The sequence below is a fragment of the Protopterus annectens genome, chromosome 1.part0 (genome assembly GCF_019279795.1).
Source record: "Protopterus annectens isolate FY-2018-M chromosome 1.part0, PAN1.0, whole genome shotgun sequence".
NCBI classification, from domain to species: Eukaryota; Metazoa; Chordata; order Ceratodontiformes; family Protopteridae; genus Protopterus; species Protopterus annectens.
In genome coordinates this window covers 997082504-997096013 of record NC_056725.1, presented here as the reverse complement: position 1 = coordinate 997096013, position 13510 = coordinate 997082504, and positions in this window count along the sequence as shown.

The window sequence follows — 13510 nt, the reverse complement described above, 5'->3', positions numbered from 1 at the left end:
GACAGGCCTAGGAAGTATTTTAGATTGAAGGCAGGCCCAGGAGAGCTCGAGAGGGCTCACTTTAATAGTCGAGGGTTGTACCTCATTTGAACAAGCTCAATTATGTTTCTGATGGTGGAATCTTCTTAAAAAGAGTCAAAAAGGTCTCTTTCGCTTCCTTATGACTAACAACCAAATATTTGACTCCCTCCATATAAAAAAATCAATGAATTTGGGTACTTCATTTGAAATCTTATTTTCCTCTCCATTAGGAATTTGCAGTAAGGGGAAAGAAGTTGTCTGGCTTGCCTTATCTGCAGAGGAAGATCCTGAGCCAAGGAAATTGCATTATTGTTCCAAGTGAGTGTTTCTATTTTCTTAGCAGCAGATTCTGTTTACATCTTGGAAGTTTAATAATTTGACATAAACTGATCTGGGTTTGGATGGGACTTGTGTTTATCTTAATGCTCTATGAGCTCTTTCAATTATTATTTGCTGTGTTTTTTTCTGGTTCTTCAAGCAAAGCATTTGTTATCTGTCTGATGGTTGGTATCAGGTTATTGTGAGTCACAGTTTCAGGAATACCTCTTAGAATAATATTATTCCTTCTGGACCTTGCCTCCAGATCTATAATTTTAGCTTGCATGTTTTGGATTTCTTTGTCAAGGGAGTCAGTTTTTTTGTTACAAAGTCTATTTTTTCTTCATTTTCAGTGATTCTGGATTCAGATTTTTCCAATCTATTTATTATTTGATTGAAGGCATCACCAAATGATTGTAGTTGTAAGGATAGATCTTTTATTGCTTGTTGAATGGGTAGTAGAGCTGATTTAATATCTTCCAAGTTTGCTGGATGATCAGACATTTTTATTTCCAGATTTGGAATTGTCTGTTTTTTTGGTTATCTTCTGCCTCTTGGAAGTTAAGTCTTTTTCAGGAGATGTTAAATCAGAAAACCTAGTTTTGGTTGTAGTAGTTTCCATATTTTTATCTTCTTTCGACATCTTGTAGTTGAAAGTATTATCCAGGCTTAGCATTCCGTATTTGAGGTTTCAAAGGCACATGGCTTGCACTTGCTTCCCTGAATCGAAATTAATCCTTATGATTTAAGAAAAGAAACAGTCACTTTCTCTTAGGCTTTGGTAATCAGGTATTGTTCAGAGTTGGTATATCAAGTTATTTTGTTGAATTTAGTGCTGGTTTGCCTTCAGGGTTAATTTTAATCCCATGTGGTTTAAGGAGCTAAGGACTTGCAGTGCTCACAGGACAGCGGCCATCTTTGATTCCTCATGTTAGTCAAAATTCTGGCCATTCCTTTGTTCTTTGAGTTATAGATCAAGTTCAAAGAGACATTAGAGGAGAGCCTATATCTTTAAAACTTGAATTACTTGAATTATTATGGCAGTTGAGGTGTGATGCTCACAGACTGCCAAGTCTCAATGATACTTGCTCCTTGATCTGTGTACTAAAACTCAAGAGTTTAAACAGGTGACTCATGTTAAATCACAACACATTTCATTATTTATTTTTTAATGGCATTTTTTATTTTTTAAGTTTTTAATGTGGTATAAGTACATACAAATTTGTTTTGGGGACAGTTTAAGTTTATGGTTATAATTTCTAAAAGTGATCATATGATGTAATAGCTGATTGCCATGTGATGCCTTTGGTAGTAACGCTTGGTGAGGTGGAACATTTAAATTAGTGGTTTACTTGTGCATTTTTATCTGAAGACATTTGATATTTGTCAGATGAATGCTTATTTTATTGTATTTTATTAGAAAGTACCATTTTTTCTTTGTTCCTGTTCCTGCTGGTTTTGTTTCTTTTCTCAGTTTGTTTACTGCAGGTTTTTTTTTTTTGCTATGGGATGTAAGATAGCTGGGATCAGTGGGACCGAGCTGTGCAGCTCCCTAGATGGTGGTAAATGGAGTTCTCCAACTTACGCCTTTATGACATAGCTTCTAATCTATCCTTCTTACTAACAGGGACTTAATAGGTACTGTTCACATGGGTAGAATTGATTAAATATCTTCACGGAGATCATTCCTTCGGGTTGGATACAATCAGTGCAGTGGGTGGTCATCTTTGCAGTTCCTAAGGTCTTATTGGAGGTGTGAAGTAAGGACTATGGCTGTGGTCAGTTCATGCAGTTCAACCTACCCTGGGGCAGATATGTCAGAAAGACTTGGTTGATATATTATGTATGGAAATATGTCTGTTAGGTCTGGCAGATGTGAGAATGGACAATCCATGATGGCCATTGAGTAACATCTCCTGTTTGATGCTCCTCAGATAAAATTAACTCTGAGAGGCCCATTTTAAGTGTTCTACTTGAATTTTAATTCATGTCTTTCAAAAAGGATAATTTTTAAATAAAAGCATGAAAAAATGGAAAATGTGTGCTTTTGTCTCAGTACTTTAACTTTAGTGTTACAAAATATTGATCTTGAAAAAGAAAAAGTTCTCTGTCAGTATCACCTTCTGTTTTTTTTTTTTTTTTTTCTGTTTGCAGCATAGCATAATCTGTTCTTTCTTCATTAACCATATAAGCTAACTTCACTACTTATTCTTATTGGCAGAAATTAAGGGTGATGATACATCTCACTCCCGTATATTAACTCCATGGCTATTTTTGACAGATTGTTTATTTGACTTGAATTGACTACATTATCTGCTATAATTTTGTACTGTGCATTTAAATATAAGTATTAGAAGATGTGTTTATCTTTTAGATTCTTATTACTCAAAAAACATATTTCACATTACCTCATGTTTCCGCTTAATTTTCTATAGCCTGTTTTTAAGTTCTACAGTTTTATTTGTTGCAGTTTTGCATTCATTATAAATTATTAAATAATATTTTGGTGCAGCTTATTCTTGTATTTTGCAATTCTACATTCTTGTACTTAATTTTTTTAATTTTATTGTGTTTTTCTTCAGTTTTTCTCCCTAGTCATCCACTGAAATGTTTTTTTTTTTTGGTGGGGGGGGGGGTGCAGCAGGCCTGCCTTTCCTGGAAATGCATGCAACTTAGTAATAAATAAAAAAAAATACAAATAAAATGAGCTCACACAAATCATATTACTTTGAACATTCCTGGAAAAAGAACTTGCAGTAAGCTGAAATGTCATTTCAGACCTTATGTTAAACAATCTGACATATTGTGGTCTGTGAATCAACAACAGGAATCTACCCCCCTACTGTAGTGAACTCCTGTTCACTAAACTGAATACAGCAATACCCAAATTATTTTGTGGTGATTTGTCAATACATCAAAAGTAAAAACCCTCTTTTTTCCCCCACAAACAATTTACATTTTGTAGGTGTAATTGGTATGGACACAGTGACATGCTTTCAAGCAGCTAAAGCTCTGAGGTCAGATTCAGAGTTGTGCTGCACTGAAAGCTGTGAAGTATTGTAGTTTTAGGTGTTTTTTAGACATGAGTACCCTGTTGTTATCTGAATATTCAAAATGACATTTCAAATGTACACACATACAAATAAATAATAAATAAACACGTAAATAATGCAAACTCATCTAAATCACTTTACTTAGTACCTTCATGGAAAAAAGGACTTGCAACTGGTACTATCCTCAATTCAGATCTTATCTTGGACAATAGACCAGATTCCTTCAAAACATGGACTGTATTCAGAATAATCATACTAAACATTCTGTCTTATTAAGGTTTCAGATTCAGTAGCAGGAAAACTAAATAAAATATATCAGGTTTATCTTTACCTTTGCTAAGAGCTTACAAATTTAAGAGTTATAGCCTTTAAAATATAGGCCTCAGTGTTTTTAGTTCAAGTGACTTTACTACCATAGTCTGTCATGTTGCATTATACTTGATTTTCACTTAGGGTGCTTTGTTGAACTTTTTTGCACTACACTGAGTATGTTAATGGCTCAGAAACCTCTTTGGTGAGTTGTCAATATATCCAAAGTAAAAAAAAAAAAAATCTCTATATTTCACTAAAAATACAGTGCATTTGTGATATACTGTTTCTGCAATAGCACACTTTTAAGTGGCTAAAGTTGTGGGGTTAACTAAAATTTATGAGGTTAGATTTGCAGTCTTGCATATGATTTGTAACTAAACATGACATTGTTTCATAACAAAATCTTAAAGGGGAACAGAAACATAGCCTTTTAAAGACAGGTCCAGAGGCTTAAATTCATATGCCTTTACTCCCAAGTCTGACATTTTTCATTAAATTTGGACTTATTTTATTTTATTTTACATTTGATCATGGGATAAATGTCCAACTAGGCAGGAAGCCCATTTTCAGCAGAGACCCAGGGAGAAAAGCACCATACAAAAGCAACAGTTTTACAGTTATACAGAGAAATACAATAAAACATTAGTATAAAAATAAGACAGTAGTAACAAAAAACATCTAGCTGGGAACTGCAAGTACAATAAATGCATCATAAATACAATAATTGATACAGTGAAAATACAAGCTACTCTGGAGCAAGATCAGCTGAGAACAATAAACACTAGTAAGCATGTAATATGGTTGACACATCATCTGTGGCAGGCAAAATAATATAGGATCCCTATTCTGGGTTGGAGCAAGGACAGAGCCAGTGATTGGAAAAGTGTTCTCTGAGGTTTTGCTCGAATTTGGAGGTGGTGTTAATATTGAGGATGTGCTGAGGTAATAGGTTTCAAGACTTAGATATTTTGTTGGAGTACAGTGTGTCTCACTTTGGTTGCTGCACTACATAAGAAGCAAACATTCTATTTAATTCCCCTGAATATAGACGTTTTTTGTCAATGGACTTTCAACTCTCCTACCAGTCAAGTCAATTGTATGGAGAAAATTAAATTATAAAAAGAAAAAAAATCTGTATGTCATTAAATCTAGAACTACAGCTATGTATTTTGTAGCTGAGAGTCAGGATATATTATTCTGAGAAACTTGTTTAATATGTCTTTTAGTTAAAGAGAAATTGTCAATTATTGTGTACTACTGGTAGTCTTATATAGTCACTTGGAAGCCTTGTTTTTTTGTCATTCATTTCTTAAAAATAACATATAGTTTGCAGCTTTCCTTAGCTGGCACACTCTGTATTTATTGGAAAATTATCTGTTTTTTTGTTATTATTATGAAATGTAACCTCAAAATAATAATGTTTTCCAGGAAAAAGTAATATTTTCTCTAACTTTATGTTATAATAAAATATGCATATTCTACATGCTTTGAGAAGCATGGTCATATCTGAAATAATTTTGCCTATCTTCCCTAAGGGCTTTCAGGCAATGGAAAACTTTTCCAGTACTTCTAAAGATACAGCAATCTCTGAAGCCTCTACTCCTTGAAAGACAACCAGCCAAAAATAACTTCCCTAAAACATTGTTTTCAGTGTTTCCCATGGGTCAAGCTCCTTGCAATCCCAATGTAGGGGTTGGCTGCTCCTACTCACCCCTTCTAACTAATATAATTATCTCCATGGCCATGTTACAGTGGGGGGAGGGGAAACCCAGAAATGGCACCTACCATATTTCTTCATAAATAAGACCTAACCAGAGAATAAGGCCTAGCATGGTTTTCCAGGGTGGTCATGATATAAGCCCTACCCCAAAAATAATCCCCAGTTAAGATTGTCAACAACACACAACAGATGTGTTGAATTATAAAATAATAATATTATTGACAGACTCTGGAATAGACTGCCCATATATGTCAAGCAGAGGGCTTCTTTGGCCCTCTTCAAAAGGAACCTTGACGATTGATTAGGAGAAAGGAAATTCACTCCGGAGATCACGTCAATCGCCCTGCTAGACAGGGGTCCAGGGAAGTAAATATTGTGGGAAGAAATAGCCAGGGAATTGTTATGGCTAGGCTTGTACAGGCCCTAGGGCCGATAGCCTAGTACCAACCTGTGAACCTATGACACCTGTTGACTCAGGTTATCATACTCTGCTCACCATTTTCAGACCATTCGGTCACCCAACTTCTTCTCTTTGCAGAAAGTTGTAAGATTCTTTCCCCAGGAGTCCTTCATGATTTTTACTGTAACCCTAATCCTCACTTACACTTGACATTTGAGATCCTCGGCCCATAAACACTGGCAAGTGTAATTCGGTCAAAGTACAGACAATGTACATAAAATATGTGCACTTGATAATGAACGGGTGTGGTTGTGTCTTCTTAACTGTCGCCATTTTTGTTGCCACTCCTGTCTCATAAGTCTTCAATTAAACCCCCCCAGACAAGATGAGTGCAAAAAGAAAGAGCTGTTCTGACGAGTACAAGAAAGGAATAATGGAGGACTCCCGGGGAAAAAAATCTGATGGCTTTCTGCATAGAGAAGTTGGATCTCTGAATGGTCCGAAAATGGTGAGCAGAGTACGATAACCTCAGTCAACAGGTGGACATGGGAAATGCTAAGAAGTGCAAGTGTGGATCAGGTTGGCAACCATTATTTCCTGAGCTGGAAGATATCATCTGTGAATGGATTGCTAACAGGAGAGCAAAGGCTTTGGTTGTGTGCAGGGCTGATACTCAAACATTTGCTCATGCAATGGCACCACAGTTATAAATATCCCTAGAAGAATTCAAAGCATCACAACATTGGCTGGATGGCTTCCTTTGGTGATATGAACTGTTTGTAAGAAGATCAACAACAGTGTTCAAGCTGAAAGATACTGAAGTTATTAAACATGCACTTGCATTCAAGTCCTTTGTTGATGGCATTGACTTTTCTAAATACCAACTCTCCAACATGATTGCTATGGATGAAACTGCAGTGTTTATAGACCAGGAATCTCAAACAACAATTGATTAGATGGCTGCCTCATCAATCTACATCCCTCCACTGGTTACGAAAGTGCACGTTACCTGTATTTTGACAATTCATCTAGATGGAAAGAAAACCCCACCTCTAATCATTAGTAAGGGCAAGAAAGATAAGATTGAATGTGTCTCAGGCATTTACATTCTTGAAACTGAAAAAGCCTGGTGCACACAAGCAGTTATAAGGAAGTGGGTCGATGTAATGCTGCCACTTATTTTGCGAAGTGGCAAAAGAGGTCTTGCTAGTCTGGGATTCAGCCAGCACTCACCTCGCTAAAGACATGAAGAATTTCCTTGCACAGAGAAGAATAGATCAAATAATGATTTCCGCAGGAATGACTGCCTATCTCCAGACTCTTGATATTGCAATAAACAAGCCATTCAAGGACGATTTGTGCATGGAACTCAATGACTACATTGAAAATAGAATGGAGAGAAATCAGCATGGAAACTTTGTGAAGCCTAATCTGCAAGAGGTTGTGACTTGGGTGAAAAATTCATGGGATAAAATCACTGACAGCTGTGTTGCCAATCCACTACGAGCAGGCTACATGGACAAGCGGTGCTCATTTAAAAAGAGCTCTATTGCTAGGCATGACAGATTGGGGCCAATGATTCTACAGGAAATGGAGTTGCAAGAAATTCAGGCTGGAATTTGGGGGTTGGAGACTTATGACAATGTTTCAGAAGAAGATGACATGACTGCATTTGAATAACTTTTCCGTTATCAGGGCAACAGAATGGATTGCTTCTACTTTTAGCTGCCAGCAAGCTCTCTGCAGTTTTTTGACTTTATTGTATTAAGGTAATATTTCATTATCAAGGGGTAATTACAAAGTAAGGCCACTAGTTCCCAGACTTCATTTTTATGACTTTCCATCATTCTTCTCTTATGGTTTGGGTAAGGAATAAAGAAAGCATCACCACTCAAAAAGTGGCAGTTATTCACCTGTTTTATCCCCCCCCCTCCAAAACACATGTATTGAGATTTTTCTGCACTTTCTGTTAAGCATGAAATATTGCCCTGTGAAAGCCAAGGTGTAGATATTCTGAAGTTGAAATCTTTGTTGCACTGTTTATGTAGAATTCTCACACAACTGTTAATGCGTGACCTAGAACTGTTGCCCAATAATGGAAAAGTACCAAATAAATGTCATCTTGTGTACATGAATAAATGTTGATTTGTGTACATGAATAAATGTTGCTTTTTGTACATGAATAAATGTCGATTTGTGTACATGAATAAATGTCAATTTGTGTACATGAATAAATGATGATTTTTGTAGATGAATAAATGAATAAATGTAGATTGTTGTACAGGGGGTATAAGGCATCCCCTTGATAATAAGCCTAATGCGTATTTCGGCGGGGGGAAAAATTATAAGACCCGGTCTTATTTTCAGGGAAATACAGTAGCACCTGCATAATTCCTCAGTGGATTTCAGTGGAAATGTCAGCTGGCACTGTCAAGGAATTGAGTCTCATAGAGTACAGGCATGGAGAATCTTTCTTCATGGAGGTGTAATGTAATTATCGGAACTACTGATGGATCCTATTTGAAAATGTCATAAGACTATCTTGAACGAGCAGAGACATATTGTTATTTGAAGTCAGGGTAGAATTTAGGCCAGAATAACCTTTGTAAATTGATAGAGTGCAACATTTACAAAACACTTATCTGAAAACAAAAGCGATTCAGACCTAAAAGCAATATGCATTTCAGTATAAAAGTGAAATTTTCATTCTTTATGCATGGTGTGGCATAAAAAATAACTTTGCAAATGCTTCGTGTTAGGAACTCCTCTTTTTGACCTTTACTATTAAGATTTCCAAACAGCCAAGACTTATGACTATATTTGCAGATGACTACAGAATGGGGGTTGTTAAATTACCCTGTGACATCTGAACCTTCCAATTAAAACTTTTTGGTAAACTTGTATTTTCCTAAAAATGTGTTGAAACTAAATGCTAAAATGTGTTGTATTGTCACTTTTGGAACACAACACATCCATTCAAAAACAAAACACCACTTCAAAATAAAAATTTAGTTAGGGACCTAGGAAGTTGGGTTCATAACCTTTTCTTCTTTGACTATCATGTGATTATGTTTGTCAGGGATTCCTTTTATTTAGCAGAGTTACTTGCAAAATGAATATCTTCAAGGTCTAAGGAGGTAATTATGTTCTTAAGCATCGATCAGACCAATTACAAAGTACAGTGCCCTCTCAGAATGTTTCTCACTAAACATGTGAAGTAATTGAAAAAAATCCAAAGTATTCTACTTAAAAAGAAAAGAGGATGAAAGTCGCTGAGCTAACAAGAGAGGCTTGAAGCTATATCCCTTTATTTATTGTCTTATAGGTTTTGAGGAGAGATGCCTGTCTCATTTAACATGTTATAAGAGATCTGGTTGTCTTGGACTGTATTGAATGGGTAGAGAATGTATTTGCAATTCTAATTGCTCTACCATTTCTATAACCAAGAAGCTAAATCTTCATTAACAGATAATTAAAACATGGTGGAGAGATAGGGTTATAACTCAGTACCTCCCAAACATCGGGAATAAATTCCCTTTGCATGTTAAGTAGTATGACTCACTATGTTCCTTTAAATATTACCTAGAAGACTACATAGGTACTGATACATTTTGTACTACATTGACTGGAATGGTCCTCCAAGAGAAAGGAGATATGGTCTAAGGATGGGTAGTGGTGAGGTGTAAATGGTCATAAGTATTAAATGACCTTGAAATATTAAGAAATCTATGCAGTTGTTACTTTGTTTTTGAGTGTAGGAGGCAAGTCCAATGAAGTTTTATAGATGATCATGGCAGTAGCATTACCTGAAAATGCTATGAATGTATATTGAACTCTTAAATGCAACATTCATAAGTAACTGACACCAATGAGTATACTTGAATGACCATTTAGAAATTCTCAGCAGTTAAAGAGTTAATGATACAGAGGAATGATTTAAGAGGTGAAATGTCAGGCAGAACTCCTTATTAACCAAAAATGCATAAATATTGCAAATAAAGTGAAAAGGAATAATATAATAATGTAATTTGAGCCTGGAGGTATGGGAGAAGAATATGGTTAACTCTTTTATAACTTGACTTCCAAAACTGTTGAAAAAGAAGGAAGGAATTCCAATTAGAATTGAAAGAGCACACAGATCCCTCAGGAACCCTTCTTACAAAGTAAATCCACCTCATAGGTGAATAACAGTGAAGTATATTTCCTTTATGGGCAAGTAAGAAATATTAAAATCTGCTTGATCAATGTCTCTCTCTCTCTCTCTCTCTCTCTCTCTCTCCTTCACTCTCCCTCTCTCTCTCTCTCTCTTAAAGGAAGAAACAATGTCATAGGATTTAGTAAACATTTCATCTAAAACTATGGAAAGAAGGATAGCTTGCTGGTCCACTAGTTAAACAGTCCAGCAAAATAATACTAATGTCCATCATATTGTCTTTCTTACAAGACTCAAACTGCTTCTTCTTAGTGGTATAAAAATTATTCTTTATATTTTAAGTGTTTAGAGGAAGCCATTTCTTTGTCAAACAAATGCATAAATAAACTGATTTCTGATGATAAAGCTATAGAATGGCCTTACACTTTATTGGAGAGAGTCTGCAAAAGGGAAGAAGAAAGGAATGGTAGCTTCTATGAAATTTAAAAGAATTTCCCCATTGAAAAATATTAACAAGCAGTAAATGTGTAATTCCATCGTTTGTACAGTGCTTTAATTAAACATTAACATTCCTTAATTCTTAGTAAATACTTGTGCAATACTTATTGTGCTGCAACTGTCACAAAAGATATTGGTTAAGGTTTAAAAAATGCATTGAAATGTCTCTGTTTTGAATGCACAAGGTAAGCCAGCCTACACAATTTATTAATGTTTGACCTTGTTTACTATTACTGGATACAAATGAATTTTTCTGTATACCTTATGATTGCTTTATTCCAAGTTGAAAAGGGTGCTGGCATCAATTCATGAATATAATTTATATTCAAGTTATCTAATGGTTATCAATGAATAAATTCCTTTATTCAATTTCTTTGCAAATTGCAACAACCTTTTCAATGTTTTATTATTTTAGCATTAAAATGAATCTGTAAATAGGGAGTTCAATGAAACTGAAAGGAAACCAGACATACTTGGTTCCGTTGCCTTAATAGTTCGGTATTGAATACATGCTATTACCACATAATATTACTTTTTGAAGCAGTATTCAGTAAATGTGGCAAACATCTAACACAAAGTTTCTATATATCATCAAAAAGACTTTACTGATAATGTTTCTTTTAATATTCAGTGTTTTCATTCAGCTAAAATTTAACTCACAAGCCTAACTCAGATTCATACTGAAAAGTTTCAGTATTGCATATGGCTTTGTACTTTTAAATATTAATTTTATTCATGTTTCCTCTCTGTACAGTTATTTAATATTTTTGGAATTACCCTGCAGTGCAAAATTCCATATCACAGCTGTTGAAGGGTGTAGCTTATTGTGTCAAATCTAAGGGGGTAATTCAATCAAGCTTACACAGAGTGACTTCCCATGTAAGAATAGTGGTAAGGCTTGAACATGGAACATGGCTGCTGAGCGATCCAGGAAACAAGGCTCTGGGCGTGCATGAGCATCCTGACACTGTGCATACACGGAAGTGTCACCAGAATGCAAATTACCTCATCTGTTGGTAAAAAACATGCAAATGAGGTGATTTTGGAATCCAGGAAGCCTAAAGACACTCGTGTAGGTGCTGTGTAAAGCTGAAAAATGTATGCGGTTACAAACCATGTACCAGTGGATCAAAATTAAACAGGGGCTGTAACATTCCAAATGAAAGGTTCTACAAGGTGCAGTAGGCATGCAAATGGCCAAAACTATGGCCAGTGATGTAAAAAAGCAATGCAATATATATAAAGTAAACTTTGTAAAGACATATGCCATGTTTAAGCAATGCGCATTGACCCACAAACATGCTATTTTGCAAAAAAAATAAATAAATAAAAACTGAAAAATATGATAGTTAAAGAGATTTAAATTGTTTCCATTATACAGGCCAGCATGCCGACACATACAAGGGCAGGTTATAGTACTTGCTAAGGACATAGGCTCTTGTGTAGTGTAATATCTAGGGTATATGGAATTAGGTGTCTGTAAATGAGGCAAATTTATTGAATAACAAGATGGGCCACTGTGTCCACAGGTACTAACTGTGTAAGGGCTAGAACCATGGTAGTGTAGGCAGAAGAGACAGCTGACATGAAAAGGGTGTGTGTCAGAGTTTGATTAAGCAGATTGGAGCTCTAAGGTGCCTCTTTGTGCTCAGCTAAACCCACTAAGCACAGGTGTGCATCTGAGGTTGCTAAGCTGTGCTTAGATGGTTAATGAAAAGCTAAGTGTGACCATCTACAGGGAAGGGCTTTTTCTGCTCAGCAATGTTTACACTAGCTCCATGGGTTTGCATTGAGCACTGCATTGCTGAGCAGTGGAACAAATTAAAAAAAGGGGGGAAATAGCCTGGGAAAAGCCAATCAAGCATAAATGATTGATAAGCCCTTTTCCACTCACACTGGCCCATTCAAACCCCTCAATGATATACCTAGCAGGTGGAATGTATCATAATCAGCCAATCACACAAGCTGCATCTGCAGCCCACCAGTATAATATATGCATACAACCTTCCATCTGTTTTTTCTCACATACTCTGCATCATTGGAGTACACACTTGGGAATTGTAACAGACAAAATGATAGGGGCTGCTGCTGCTCTGCTACATCTATATGCACTACAGACTGAGGACAGTAATGATGATGATGCTGACAATAGGCCCAGACTAAGGAGGAGAAGGGTGTTCAGGCCCAGGGTAACCTTTCAGGAGCTACATGAGCTGGAGATAGTGGAGCACTACAGGGTGGAGAGAGACATACTACAGTAACTTTGTGAGCTGTGTCGGCCTCACCTCAGACCCAGAGCCAACAGAGGGGAACCCATCCCAGTAGAAACAAAGATATGTATAGCCTTAAGAATAGTAGCTACAGGTACTTTCTAAAGACCTACTGGGGAAATCATGGAGATCTTACAGGCATCTGCATCCAGGGTACTCCACCAGTTCCTGGATGTCATGCTAACATATGCCAGTGAGCACATTTATTTCCCCAGCATCCTTGAGGAGCGGACCAGCGATATGCATCTCTTCCACCATGTAGCACACTACCCAGAGGTACTGGGTGCCATAGACTCCACTCTTGTGCACATCAAAGCACCACCTGGTGAGGAGGATAGCGTCTACATCAAACACAAGGGGTATCACTCCATCAACTGCCAGGTCATGTGCAATGCCCAGGGCATTATCATGAATGTGTGTGCTGGCAGCCCTGGCAGTTATTACAACTCCCATATCTGGCACACATCACAGCTGGACCAGGTATTTGCCAGGGGGGACATCCCATATGGCCATCTCGTGGGGGATGCTGGTTACGCACTGGAACTGTGAATGATGACACCCATCAGAAATGCACACACACACCAATTAAAGAATGCCATAATGAGTCACACGCACAAACTAGGAACATCATAGAGCATGTATTTGGGCTGCTCAAGTCACGGATTCACTGCCTTGACATATCCGGAGAAGCCCTGCAGTACTCTCCAGCCACATGTGCACACATGTTCATAGCATTGGCCATGCTACACAATATGATCCCGTGGA